Below are 14256 nucleotides of genomic sequence, written 5' to 3'. Positions count from 1 at the left end.
AATTCTATTGAAATTTTGAGAAATAGAAATATATGAATTCTAATTAAGAAAGAATTTGTTAATTTCCTAGGGTGGTCGTCACTTGCAATTTTCCCAAAGCTGGTTGAATTTCAAAAGAAAATGGAAGGGAAAGGCTTGAACCTAAGACAACAAAGGAGAAATACAAGCATAACCATTAAGCCTAAGGCTTATTTCTTATTTATTTTAGACGCTTAATCATATATATGTATATTTTGGGTTTTTTTTTGCCGAAATTATGAAATAAAAAGGGAAGGAAGGGTTCAAATTTGGGATCACAAGGGAGGGAAGTTAGCTCTTAAACAGTAAGCCTGTTGCTCATTCTTACGTAATCTCTATTCCCAACTGTATATATTTTAGTTGTGGTTTTTATTCTAGATTGCTAAAAATAAAATTTAAGAAAATGGGAAGAATGAGGTTTGAACCTAGGACTTTTAGAATGGTTAAACTAATTACTTAACCATCAAACCTAATTCATTTATTTATTTATTTATTACGATTAAATCCTTATATTTTGAGGCGTGATACTCTAGAGAGATAGGTAAATTCAACAACGTAAATAATTTCTTGTTTCCTATTTTCTATTGTTTATAGTAGTTTTACTAGAAGTGTTTACTTCCATTGTCCCTTATGATCATACCCTATTTCTTGCATTTTAAGTAAAAAACATTAATAGAAAACTACAACTCATTTTTGTTTAGTCTCAAACCCTGCCCTACATCATATCACTCCTATATAATTGATGTTAGCTTTTTCATTAAAATTAAAAAAAAAAAACTTTTTCCATGGGGAGATTTGACGTTATGTCACCCGCCAATAAAGTTTGTGGGGCATCGAGAAGGATTGTATATTATCTATCAATTTTAATGAAAAAGCTAACATCAATTGTATAGATTTCGTCCGTCAGAATTCCAGCATTTAGATTTTGTAGAATATATTAAGAATACTTTAATTAAAAACTTACCCACTTTGAGATTATTAAAATTATCTTAAAAAGGGTTGCTGGCACTAATGAAAATGGTCACGTTTTTATAAGTAATTGTATATTATTTAAATAAAAAAAAATTTCAACAATTACAATGTCCAAACTTTAGTCATCTTCTTCATTGAAAATATACATTTACTAGTGATATCAGGTTGATTTTTTTTTTATATTCGTAAATGTTTTTATTTATAATATTTTTTAATCATTGTATATGTTAAATAGAAAATATTATATACAACATTTTGAATGATTAGTTTACAATTTATTATTTCACACTAATCTACTTATCAAAAATTAATTCATAGCATTATTACAAAATAATTTAATATTATACAAATACTTAAAGTTAAATTGGATTTATTTTTTTAAAACTGAACACATGTAATTAAAAATTACTAAGAAATAAAAGAAATGTTATTAAAATATTCTAACTTCTATCATATTTTTTGTTCACTTAAAAAATGATAAAGTTACATATTATTATCATTTTTTATTTAGTACAAAATAGATGTAACCTTTTTCTTATTCATTATTAATTTATATTGGTGTTGCTGGACAATTATATTCAATTTGTACATAAACGCATTTTTATTTATTATTTAATATTTCATCTTGTTAAATATTTATTATATAAAACTTAATTCACAAAATATTAATTTAAACTAATTTATTTATTTTTATAAAATTTAAGAAGTCATTTTAAGACATTATTAAATAAAAAATACTGTAATATTATTCCATTGTTAATTTCTTATTATGTATATAAACATAGTTATTTTATTTAATTATTTTTATTATTAAATTTCAGGGTTAAATATGTTTTAAATAAAATAATCTTATTATTGACTTTTTCTTTTAGTAGACTCTTTCAAACTTTTTTACCGCCTTTGTCTTAAAGCATTAAGAATAATGATGTACATACTTCTATAAAATTTAAATGTCACCGTATTTAACTTCCCAAAGGTTTTGATTCTTTTGAACATCCTCTTAGGGTTGTGATTGTGACTCTTGCACCTTAACATTTAAAGTTCAAACTCTTACTTTTTCTTCTACCTTTCTCTATTTTTGTAATTGTACCAAAAAGATCTAAAAATTTAAAGACAATAAAAACAATTAGTTCACCATAATTAATTATAAAATAATAAAAGCAACATTGAAAATTTAATTACATCAAAAATATATATTGATATTAGTGAATAGCTTATCTCTTCATATTACCTTAATAGATTTATTCTTAATTTAATGATTTCTGTTATGAATATCTTATTACGTGGATGTTCATCAAGATCAATATAAGTTTTGATGTACTTTAAATTTTAATAGTCATTAGAAGTAGATCTCTACTTCATTTATACTTTTTATGTCTATAAATAGAGACTTTGGAGAAACTTTATAAATATTACAATTGATCAATAAAATACGCTCTGTTTTGCTCTTCCATTTTCTTTGTTCTTTACTCTCTGTCTATTTATTTTATAACATGTTATCAGCACGATTCTCTGTTAATTGTTTTTCTCCATAAGTCACAATTTTTGTCCCTTTCACCAAACCTTAGCAACAACCAATGCAATAGCCGATCACTCAAATTTCCTACTGAAGCTGTTGTGGATTGCCTTCTAGAGCTATTGTTATTTTAGTCTTCAATTGAGGCCTATGCATTATGGGTAATAATTATGCAAAGAAATTTATATACGTGGTATGTTTTCGCCTTTGTTGATTGATTTTTGTTAAAATTATTTTATGAAAAATATTATTACTTTAAGGTTTCTTTTAAACTATGATTTTTTTATTAAATTATAGTATGTATGATATTTGGATGATTAAAATTTTTTATGATTAAATTATTGTTATTAAATATGCTTGAAGTTATTGTATTATATCTTTTAAATTGAATTTATAAATATTTGATTATAGCATCATAATATTTTATAAAATATATGTGATACTGAAATTTGGTACAATGCGTATCGGAACTTTCAAGCATCATACTTGAAAATTTTGATTTTGTTTATTAAACGATTTTTTTACTATTAGATTATAAATGTTATTACAAAAAGAAAAGTTTACTACTTGTAATAATGCTCGTGATAATAGTCAGGGTGATAACAATGATGTTAAAGAATCTTAGGTATATTTTTCTATGATTTATTTATTATATAATGTTTATTATAATTGGAGACTAATCATTACAACATAAATAGATAGATTTTGATTTGAAATCACGCATGTTTGCAATGGTGATTATGAAATAAATAATTAATGGAAGGGTTTAGAAGTTTGTCATACTAGATTTGTTGCATTCCCTGAAGTGAATGCAAATATAAAAAAAATAAAAGATATAATCATGGACCACTAAAAATGGGAACGTAGTGATAAATAAGAGAAAAATGAGAGTTCTCAAGATAAGTTTTCAAAGGTTAAAGATAACATTTGTTATCAATGTGATATGAAAGATTATTGACCACATAAGTGGCATATGCCCAAATATTTTCTTTCTAATAATCTTCTTTGAGGAATGATATGAGAATGTAGTAATGAATTCTATCATTACAAATAGAAAATATTTATCTTATTTGGTATTGAAACAAACAAATATTATTCCAATATTTGACAGTACAAAATTAATTGGAAGCTCTAGAAGAGCTAATATTTCAATTTCTAAAAAGTATAAAATTTGTGATGGTTAATGCATTAGTTTTAAAGGATATTCGTTATAATAGATATCATATTGAGATTGTGAATGAAGAAAATATTATATTTCATATGAATTAAAAGAGGATTGGGTTATTGATTTATATTTATTACTTTTGTTATAAATTGAATTGATTTTGACTATATTTGTGATCTTCTTTTGTCATCATCCCCATTAATAGGTTGAAAGTGAAATATTTGACTATGAAAGATCTATTTATGAGCAATAGAATATGATAAATTTATCTAAAACTCATTATGGTTGGATGCACCTGAAGTTGCAAGTTTTTTAGAACTGTGAGTATAAACTCTACAGTATTCAGATTAAGTTCTCAATTAAAATTACGTGAAAAAATATTACTGATGAGAACCTTGCAAGAGAGAACTTATTCAACTTTTCATGATTCAAATGTGCTCCTACGGTACTAATATCATGAAATAAAATTACTTATGATTGAACAAAAGTTTTTAACCACAAAACCTAACAATTCCCTAAAGAGAATGTAACAATATGTAATAAATTCAAAATACATAATCTTTAACGTGGATGTAGTAAATTGGACTATAATAATATCATGGGGGATTGTCGTAATAAATTTTCTCACAACCAAAAGTGGAAAAATGAAGAAAGCAAGAAAAGAACAAGAATTTCCAAGAAATTTTTAAGAAGAGAGATAATTTATTTATGAAGAGTCATTAGTTATGTACCTATTGTACACTTGGATAATAAGATCTACTCTCAAAGTTTGCTATTAATAAATTTTGGTTGGATTCAAAGTCTACTACTGAAGTTTAATTTGCTTACTTATTATCGTCAAGACTCAACGTAGAACCAAAAAAAAAAACAAGAAAATAAAAAAAAGGGTACGTCTTTAAATATTAAATCAACTTAATATATGATTTAAATATTTTGAGATGATCTTTTTAAGTTTTGATTACTTGTGTTACATATTATTTTAAGCATCTCATTTGTTCATGAAAATGAATATTAACTGATTTATTTATGTTGCTATAGTAGGTTTTATAATTAAATAATAATTTAAACATATCTAGTATGCAAATTTATGTTAACAAACCAAAGAATTTTATGGTTATTCAGATTTGATTTAGTTCAAAGAATTGTTAAAGGTAGTAGTTAATACGTTTTTTATTATTCCATTTGTTAAATATTTAGAGAAATGACATGAGCAATTGTAAATGAAAAGTTCCATGAGCTTGAATGGTTGGATTTTGAATTAAATTTCATTCATGTTTTTGATGATGATTATGAAAAAATATTGCTAGTTTTTCATTATGTCATATGTAGACACTCAATTTTGCCCGGGCCCAGAAATAAGTCCCAAAACAAAAATATAATAAACCCCCCAAAAAATAAAGTCCAAGTTCAGTCCAGAATTACAAATATAATTTGGCCCGATCAGAATAGCTCATTACTTGAAAAGATTTAAGGTCCATCTACAAGCTTGACTTATATGAAAATATAATCTTTAAGGATATGCAATCTTAGATATGATATGATATGATATGCAATCTTGAAGATATGATTTTGTAATCTTGGAGATTTAATTTGTAGATATCCTTTAATCTTAACCATTGATGTAATTGATCTGTACCGTTGGATTTGGGGAGGCTCAACTATAAATAGAGGCCTCTCCCTTCATTGTAAAGGACTTGAGTTTTGGGAAGCAATAAGAATTCTTGAGAGCATTCACTCAAATTTCTCTCCCTCTTGCGTTCTTACTCTCTGTGGTTTGTTCTTATTTTATTCTTCGTCTATCTTAGTTTTTCAACCTTTTTTATTTTAATTCCTTCATTTTTCAAATATGTATATTTATTCCTATCTTTTATACATTTGATTATGTATTTTATATATTATAATATTTAACCTTTTTATATAGTTTATTTTCAAATATATATTTTCTATGCATGTATATATATTATATTATCATTTCATGTATTTTGAATTATTGCATTATATTTTTATAATTTGTAAATGTTCTATTTATTCATTTTTTTAGTGTATGTCATTTATCTTATTTGTGCATAGTTTCATTTTTTTTATATGCTATGTTTAATTATTTCTTTTATGTGCTATTTTATGATATATATTGTTGTATAATTTTTGTATGTATTATGTTTTTTCTTAGTTTACTCATGTTTTTATTTGTTTATTATCTTATATTTACCCTAGTATGATTTTTTCATTAAATGTATGTTCATGTTATTTAGTTTTGTCTTAATGATATTATTTATGTTTGTATGGAAATGTTAGAATATTTTGTACGTCTATGCTTCATGATGCATTAATATGTCATCCTAAAACGCCATTTAAAATAATATTCCAAGGTTTTTTTAAAAAAAAATAAAAGGCAATGCTTGATGTTCGGAGGCTTCGAGAAAAGTAGTGCCCTAACTTATTGGGTTGCAATTTTTCTCGTTGAGCTCTCAAGTACCCTTCTAAGTTTTTAAGATTTTCAAAATACGAGCAACTGTCTTAGAATTTCAAAGCGTTGTGTCCTAACTTACTGGATGTGGCGTTTTGTCGTTTCGAGATAGGGATTTCCAAAAGGCTAACTTAGTATCAATATTTTGATACAAGTGAACCCCAATTTTCAAAAACCAAAATATTTTAAAGAGGATTGCATCTTAAAATTTTTAAATTTCTGATCTTAAAGATATTTAATAATTAATTAGAGGTACCAATTTTTGGGCGTTACGAGGGTGCTAATCCTTCCTCGTACGTAACCGACTCCCGAACCCGTTCTTTTTATTTCGTAGACCAAAACTAATGATTTTAAAACAAAAATGTTTTAAAGGTGATCCAATCACACTTAAAAAGATTGGTGGCGACTCCCGTTTTCGTTTTTCTTAAAATCGATTCTCATTTTCCAAAATTCGATTTTAAAAATGGTTTCGACAGCTTGGCGACTCCACTGGGGACTAATAAGAGAGTCAAGCCGTATAATTGATTACCTTTTGTCTTAATGTCGAAAAGTTAAAAAATTTTAAAATTCAATCCTCTTTGCATTACACGTGTTTCTATTATTGCATGTGTTATATATTCTGATACGCATTGCATTTGCATGACCGTTGTGGTCACACCCTTAAGTGGGAGTGAGAAACTACGCCTTCGTGAGGTTTTCGCCTCCGTGCAGGATAGTGGATCACTTTCGGGATACATCCGTACCTATGGTTTCGTGAGATTTTCATCTCTGTGTAGCCATAGGGAAATGTATTCCCCTGAATTGAACTTGATTCAAATGAGCCTATAATGGGTGAGAATCGAGGAATCTGTTGGTTCAGGTACCTCAACTTTAGAACTAAAACCTCATATAGAAAAACCGTAAGAGCTCAACTTAGTTAGAATTATACTTTAGATATTACCTTCACATATCATTCTTGAGTTTATTAATATTATGTGATACTGACTGTTTCTTTTTTTCATTGCATGTCATTTCGCATTTAAAAGGTATCGATTCACGGTCAATTTCTAAGTTAGAAAGTTTTATTATGGAGAATGGACTTCTTGATAGAGTGGAGGGCAACACTAACGTCTATAGATGGTCTGAGCAAACTCAGCTAGGAAAATGGGGTAGCATAACTGTGGGATATATGTCAGAGTTGTCAGACTACACTCGTATCAGTGTCATACAAAATAATCTACTGGAGCTTAACGCAATTTGGGATCAATGGGGCAATGAGACCAAGCAATCATTCTACAGTAAGTATGAAGATTTGCCTTATTTGTTTGATATTCAGGTTGATGAGAACTTGTTTCGAGCTCTCGCTCAGTTTTGGAACCCAGCATACAGTGTTTTACCTTTGGGGAGGTAGATTTAGTGCCTACTATGGAGGAATACACAGCCTTACTTCGGTGTCCTAGATTTGAGTGTGATAAGATTTATTCTCGAGCTGCTTGTGTCCCAACCTTTAGTAAGAAGTTGATGACCATTACGGGGATGAGCGAGCAGTGGATCATGGCTAGAATTAAGGAAAAGGGTGAGAGTAAGTGCATTCCGTGGGGAGCTTTGAAAGATCTGATCCAGACACATCCAGATGAGGCGAAGAGGGTAGACATTTTTGCCTTAAGCTTATATGGATTGATGGTTTTCCCCAAGGCCTTGGGATATGTGGATGAGGCGACCACAGATCTCTTCCATCGACTTAGCAAATTGGACACTCCTGTTCCTGCGATTTTGGCAGAGACATTCAGGTCCTTGAATACATGTAGGAGGGCCAGTGCGGGCAAGTTTGTTGGTTGTGCTCAGTTACTTTTAGCTTTGTTCTACAGTCACTTCCGTTTGATAGATAGGGTGGTTTGTCGGGTTTTCTTCGAGGATTACTCCCCGTTGAAGGACATAGCAGCTTCAACTAGGAAAGTTGATGTTCTTGAAAAAAGTTGGATAGCGCTACTTCAGAACTGCAGTCAAAGGACGTAGAGTGGAGGGCTCCATGAATGATTCCTGGTGAGATTCTTTACCGATGTGGCAGTTTTGATTGGGTCCCTCTGTTGGGAATTTGGGGTGCCATTGGTTATGCCCCTTTGCTTATGCTGAGGCAACATGGATTGAGACAGTTCATACCGGTAACTTACGTTTTGGTTCAGAGTGAGTTCATGTATAGAGGAGCTGACTACAAAAGGAAGGTCAGTGAGATCTCTAGTGATCGGAACAAGACTTGTCGATTAAAGGGAGTAGTTATTAGCTCTGCTACGACTCTAGAGTACGTCGAGTGGAGAGGTAGAAGGATTAATGATAACATCCCTAAGCCAAGCGTGGAAGGAGCTCGACCGATAGAGGAATATTTGCAAGTGACGCCCTCGGAGTTAGAAATTATGAAGCAAGAGTTTGAGAGAAAGAACTTGGAGCTCGAGAAGAGGATAGCAAAGCTCGAGGAAGAAAAGTGTAACGCCCCAAAAATTGGGCCTAGAAAGAATTGGGCCTTGAGTCTAGGATTCAGATAGAAGAAAACTTGAATAATTAAGAAGTTTTAAGTATTATTATTTAAGAAAAAAATTTGAATTAAATTACTACTAGAAAATTTTTACTATATTTATTATTACGGATAATTAGTATTATGAGATAAAATTATTGTTCTTAGAAAAATATTACTGTATGTATGTTTGAAAAATTTTATGAAAATTTTTATTATTATTTACTGTATTATTGATATTTGAAATTTTTATTATTAGATATATTTATAAAATTATTATTATTATAATTATTATTATTAGATAGAAAAAAATAAAAAAGAAAATATATACTTATAAAAGTATTGTTGTTTTGGTGTTTAAACTCTAGGAAAAAAATTGTTTTAATTTGGCCTCTTAAGGGAATCTGGGCAGTAGGCTTCATTAATAAAATAGGGCTGAGTTTTAGCACAGGCAGGCATCTGGCCCAGTGGCTAAGGGTCCTAGGAGGGCGTGGGAGGAGCCTGGGTTCAAGGCGCGGCGTGCGCAATTTGGGTTTATTTTTTTTAATATGCAGATCGCGGCTAGAATAAGGTTAAGAGGAGTTGCGGGTATAATTTAACACAAAGAGCGCCTGTGGCGCAGTGGTAGCAGCGTGTTGGACATATGAGAGGGCGCAGGTTCGATTCCGTACGTGGGTGAATTTTGTTTTATTTTTAAAGTGGGCCAGAACTGAAGCAGGTAAGGTTTATAATTTATTGCGACCATATATTGGTAAGAAAAGAAGCCTGGTGCAGTGACCAGCAACACGGGTGTGGGCGCAAGACGGACGGAGGTTTGGTGTTCGCGCACGCAACGTTTGGATTTTTGCTGCACGTGGGGATGGTATTTGAACTGGACCGAAACACCCAGACCTTGATTGAATTTGAATTAAGCAGGTTACTAGGGGAAAGAATTTGGGTGTAATTCAACTTAAAATTTTGGCAAAAATTAAGGAAGGAATTTTAATGGAATTCAAATTGGAAAGAGGTGGGGTAAGTATTTAAGCCAACTATGGGGTGTTAGTTGGGGAGTTTTTTCGGCTAGTCTCTTGGATTTGAGTAAATTAGCCATTGCTGATTTTTGTTTCCTTTGATTGTTTTTTTTCTTCAGTATATATTTGGGGTATTTTAGAATATTTCCTTTGGGTTTTGATATTTTCTCTTCTTCCATTTTCTTTCCTTTTTCTTTTCTTTTATTTTTCTCTCCATCTACTTTCTCCTCTTCTTTTTCTTTTTTCCTCTATAGCCGAATCTTCCTATCATCTTGTACATCTCTATCTTTTATCAGTCGTTTCTAAACCTTCATAACCATTTGCCATAAAAAGCCGAAATCCCAAAAGCCTATATTTTCTTCTGTGCCGATTTTTCCTAGCCAAATCTTTTTACTTCTCTTCATCATTCTTGACCGATTCTCTAGTCCTCTAAACCCCAAGTTTCTGTCGACAAAGCCATTAAAAAATCCTCATCTTTTCTTCACTGTTACAAAAAGCCGAAAACGCATAGCATAGCCATAGGGACATAGCCAAATATTAAGATCACTAAAGGCTCGACTTTTGTTATCATTTGAGGGCTTAAAACTACATCAGAATCGAGTAGGAATTAAGGGGAATCGTTGATTGAAGGAATCGGTGGTAAGTCTTTCCAACCTAGTCTTTATTTCGTATTTTAGAAAAAACCGAAACCCCTAAAGGTTAGGGAGGCTGTCGATTTGGGTTTATAGCCCTAAGGGTTGTGATAATTACTTTATTTTGATAATAGTGTGATCTAGAGGCTGTTGATCAAGGGTTTGGACAAGTGGAACAACTGGATCTAAACCTAGTCACTAACTTCGGCAAAGGTAGGATCGCTAGTGCCTAAGGTGTTATTGGCTGAATATGGTAAGGAGTTAATATGTAGTTCGTTTTCGATAGTTAGATTAACGTGGTAGTAATAAAATTGTAGGCAGTTCGTACGTGGATCTCGTCAACGAATCGTCATAAAATAGGTGTGTAAATGACACCCATTCATAGACTAGATCAGTAAAAGCCGAAAAGCCAAAAAGTCGAAAAGCCGAAAAGCAGGCATTTGTAAACTTGCGAGCGTGCGAGCGCTCGTGAGGTGGTTTGGTTGTTAATTTTGGTAATCTCAAGCAGTATGATTGCAGAGTGCGCAATTTCGTGCACTTCGGTATATTTGGGCTTAATAGGTCGAAAACGGGTTAGTAGGCCAACGGGCCTAATTCGGTAAAAACGCTCGGTAAGTGCTTCTGTTAATATGTTAATGGTTAGAATATGTATGTAAACTCTAAAATAGTAAATTTTATTAAACTACCCCCTAAGTATGAAAATTACTGTTTTACCCCTAGGTGCAAAATGACCGTTATACCCCTAGGGTTAATTTTGACTGAAATACATGATATTTTGATTCTGCTTGTTATATGCCATGGCATGTATATCTGTTGCATAGGGTTGGGTTTTGTTATGGAGGAAGAACCCGTTCTGGTGGCTGTGCCACATATTTTGATATAAGCAGCTTTGCTGCGGATTATAGTTAGTGCCGTAATCGGTGCTAACACTGTAAGTGTAGGGATGGCGTGGGTGATTTATTCCCCACAAGAAGTGTAGGGATGGACGGAGACAAGTGCAGGGTTGGATGGGGTTATCATGCATTAATCATATGAGACTGTTCTGTTATGGGCCAACTGTATTGAAATGGGCCCAACTGTGTTAATATGGGCAAGGCCCAATATATCTCAACTTGTAATAGGGCTACGGCCCAGATTGATACCGATATGGGCTAGGCCCAGTATACTCTGTTACTATAAGGGGCTATGGCCCAGATTAATGTTAATATGGGCTAAGGCCCAGTTAACACTAAATTCTGAATAGGGCTTAGGCCCAATAAAGCTTGAACTGATTTGGGCTCTGGTTGGGATACTTTACACACTGAGTTTTCCAAACTCACCCCCCTTTTTCCCATCTTTGCAGGTGAGCCTTAGATCGATGGACTTGGAGCTGGGTGGGATTCAGAGTGGCCACGAAGATTAAGTTTTGTTTTTTTTAAAATAAGTTTCGCATTTATTATTTTGATTATTTTTATTCTGGTTTAAGTTGTAATAAGGCTGCTCTTTTTATTATTTTTAATATTTTGGGTTATTAAATTGGTTAGCTTTAGGGCACGTTTTATAAAAGTTACTTATTTTTAAAATATCACGATAACCGAGCAAAGCTTCCGCAACGTAAATGTTTTTAAAGGAAATAAATATTTTAAATAGACTTAAACTTAATTTGTTGTTCGTGGACAAGTAATAAGCTTTAAGTGTGGCAATGGATGTGTGCATGTCTAGGATTGGATCTTGGAAGAGCTAGGTACTTAAGCAGTCTAATTGACTCACCTCCTCTTTTCTTGAATCCTACCTGGTGTGTAGTATCCATTCACTTTAAGCCATGACAAAGAAGGTTTGATTTTTTCGATACTTAACTATTTTTTTTAAATAACATGTTTTTGCCACTACAAAGGTTTACAAGTTTTCAAAGTTTCCCATAAGATTTTACAAGGTTGTTAACAATGCCTTGATTATTACAATGAATCACGTTTTGGAAAAAAAATAAGGCTAAGGTTTTATTCAAGTTTAAACGGTAAAAGTTTCTAAACATCAAGAAGGGTTTTCAATGAAAACATGGTTTTCGAAAAACACTTCAATGTGACACGCCAGATTCGGTCGTAACGTCTGGGCCGGGTTTGGGGTGTTACAAAAAGATATACTTGAGCCTAGACGTCGATGTGCAAAAGATGAAGGTCGAGAAGGTAAAGAAGGAAAAGAGAAAGATAGAGGAAGATCGAGATGATTTAAAAGAGCACTACAAAAGGGCACAAGTATCCTTGAAGAAAGCGGGAATAGGAGGGTCTTTAGATCAGTTGCAGAAAAAGGTCCGAGGGGAAAAGTCCAAAGCCGAATATTGGGAGAGGAAGTTCCAAAAGGTGCAATTACGAAATTTGACCTTAGAGAAAGAAAATCAAGGGTTAAAAATTAGGGTGACTGAGCTTGGGTGATCCCTTCATCTGCAACGAAGTCGTGATTCCACGGTAGAGGTAAAGAAGCTAAAAGGCAAAGTTGAGGAGTTGGAATCAGCATTGCAAGATAGTAAGCTTTTTATCGAGCAGCTTGAGGCACGAGAGGATCATTTAAAGGGAGAACTGCGCCAGTCTAAAGAACAAGTCAGAGAAAGAGACCTTATTGGAGAAGCCATAATTTAGATCCGAGAGGTAACTGAACACGTTCGAGACTTGGCAGTACGATCTGACGTATTGAGTATGATGCCTGAGTCATCGTCAGATGTAGGTCGAGAGTTAGCCCTTTTATTAGATAGAGTTAAAACTTTGGGCATTAGGGCGAAAGCGTATTTGTAATCCATTTATATGTAAAGATATTCTTTTTCTAAATAAAGTTTTCTAAATGAGATTGAATCGAGATCGATACCTTTTGCATTCATTTGCATCTTATAGCATTTCATTGCATCATTTGCATTCAAAATTATAAAAAGACCCTAATTAGTTAAAGTTATTAAAAAGAGAAAGAAAAAAAGAGAAAGAAGAGGGTCACGACAGAATGAAAAGAAGTTGAATGGGAATTAACGACGTTCCCTTACATATCCCCGACTTTTGTGTCAGGAGGGATAGCTTACCTGGAGAAGGGGGTGTTTAGAAATGAAAAATCATCCCATCAATGTCATACATGAGGAAGGGACTGAACAAAGAAACCTTGAGGGCATTCGCCCTTACGAATTGGGAAGTTCTTTAAACAATTGGACTACAGAAGAACTTCCTGTAATCTTTAGGAATTTTACAGAGTAATATTCAGAACACTCTTGTTACTCTAAAGCCTAGGTGTAATGAGATTTCTTTTGAGAAGTGGGCTCATGTTCAGACATTTTTATATTCAATAAAACATACTTTTATTATTTATTCGAGTAAATATTCTTTCATTCTGATTCTTTTGACCTTTGACATTCTTTATAAATTTTCATTTCATGTAAATAGTCACTCTTGAATTCATTTATTCCTTGTATATTCTTTTGTGTGCATATCATAGATCCCTAAATATCAATGACACGGGCAACGATACTACAGATTCAGAGTTCCTTTTGAGTGCGATATGTGTTTAGAGGAATCTCAGTACTTTGAAGGTGACAGAAATTGTGACTTGTTTCTGAATTTGTTGAAAATGATTTTTACCCCATGAAGTGGTGGTAGGAAATATAGCCTTAGAGGAAGGAAAGATTGCAAAATTGGAATTAGCTGAGGAGACAAAACAAGACCTTGTTGAGACTATTATGGGAATTAAAAAATGTGGTCCAATGACGCATGCAGGAGGATTTGCAATTGCCAGGATAAACATGAGGTTTTGGGGCATTGTTAGTCCACCATGGAAACAGATCGCATCAGTTGTACAATGAATGCCAAATTTAAAGGAGTCAAGACTTATGGGGCATGTATGTTATGGGCCCGAGCTCGTCAAAAGTTTCAAGCTGACAATGACTTATCTTTGTGGACGTCAACTACTCCATTTAGAGGGGGAGATAGCTTCATATGCCAATATTACAAAGTCAAAAGTCATCCATTTCAAAAAAAAA

This window comes from Gossypium hirsutum, chromosome A09, assembly GCF_007990345.1.
Source record: "Gossypium hirsutum isolate 1008001.06 chromosome A09, Gossypium_hirsutum_v2.1, whole genome shotgun sequence".
NCBI lineage: Eukaryota > Viridiplantae > Streptophyta > Magnoliopsida > Malvales > Malvaceae > Gossypium > Gossypium hirsutum.
Note: the sequence above shows the minus strand (reverse complement) of the source record.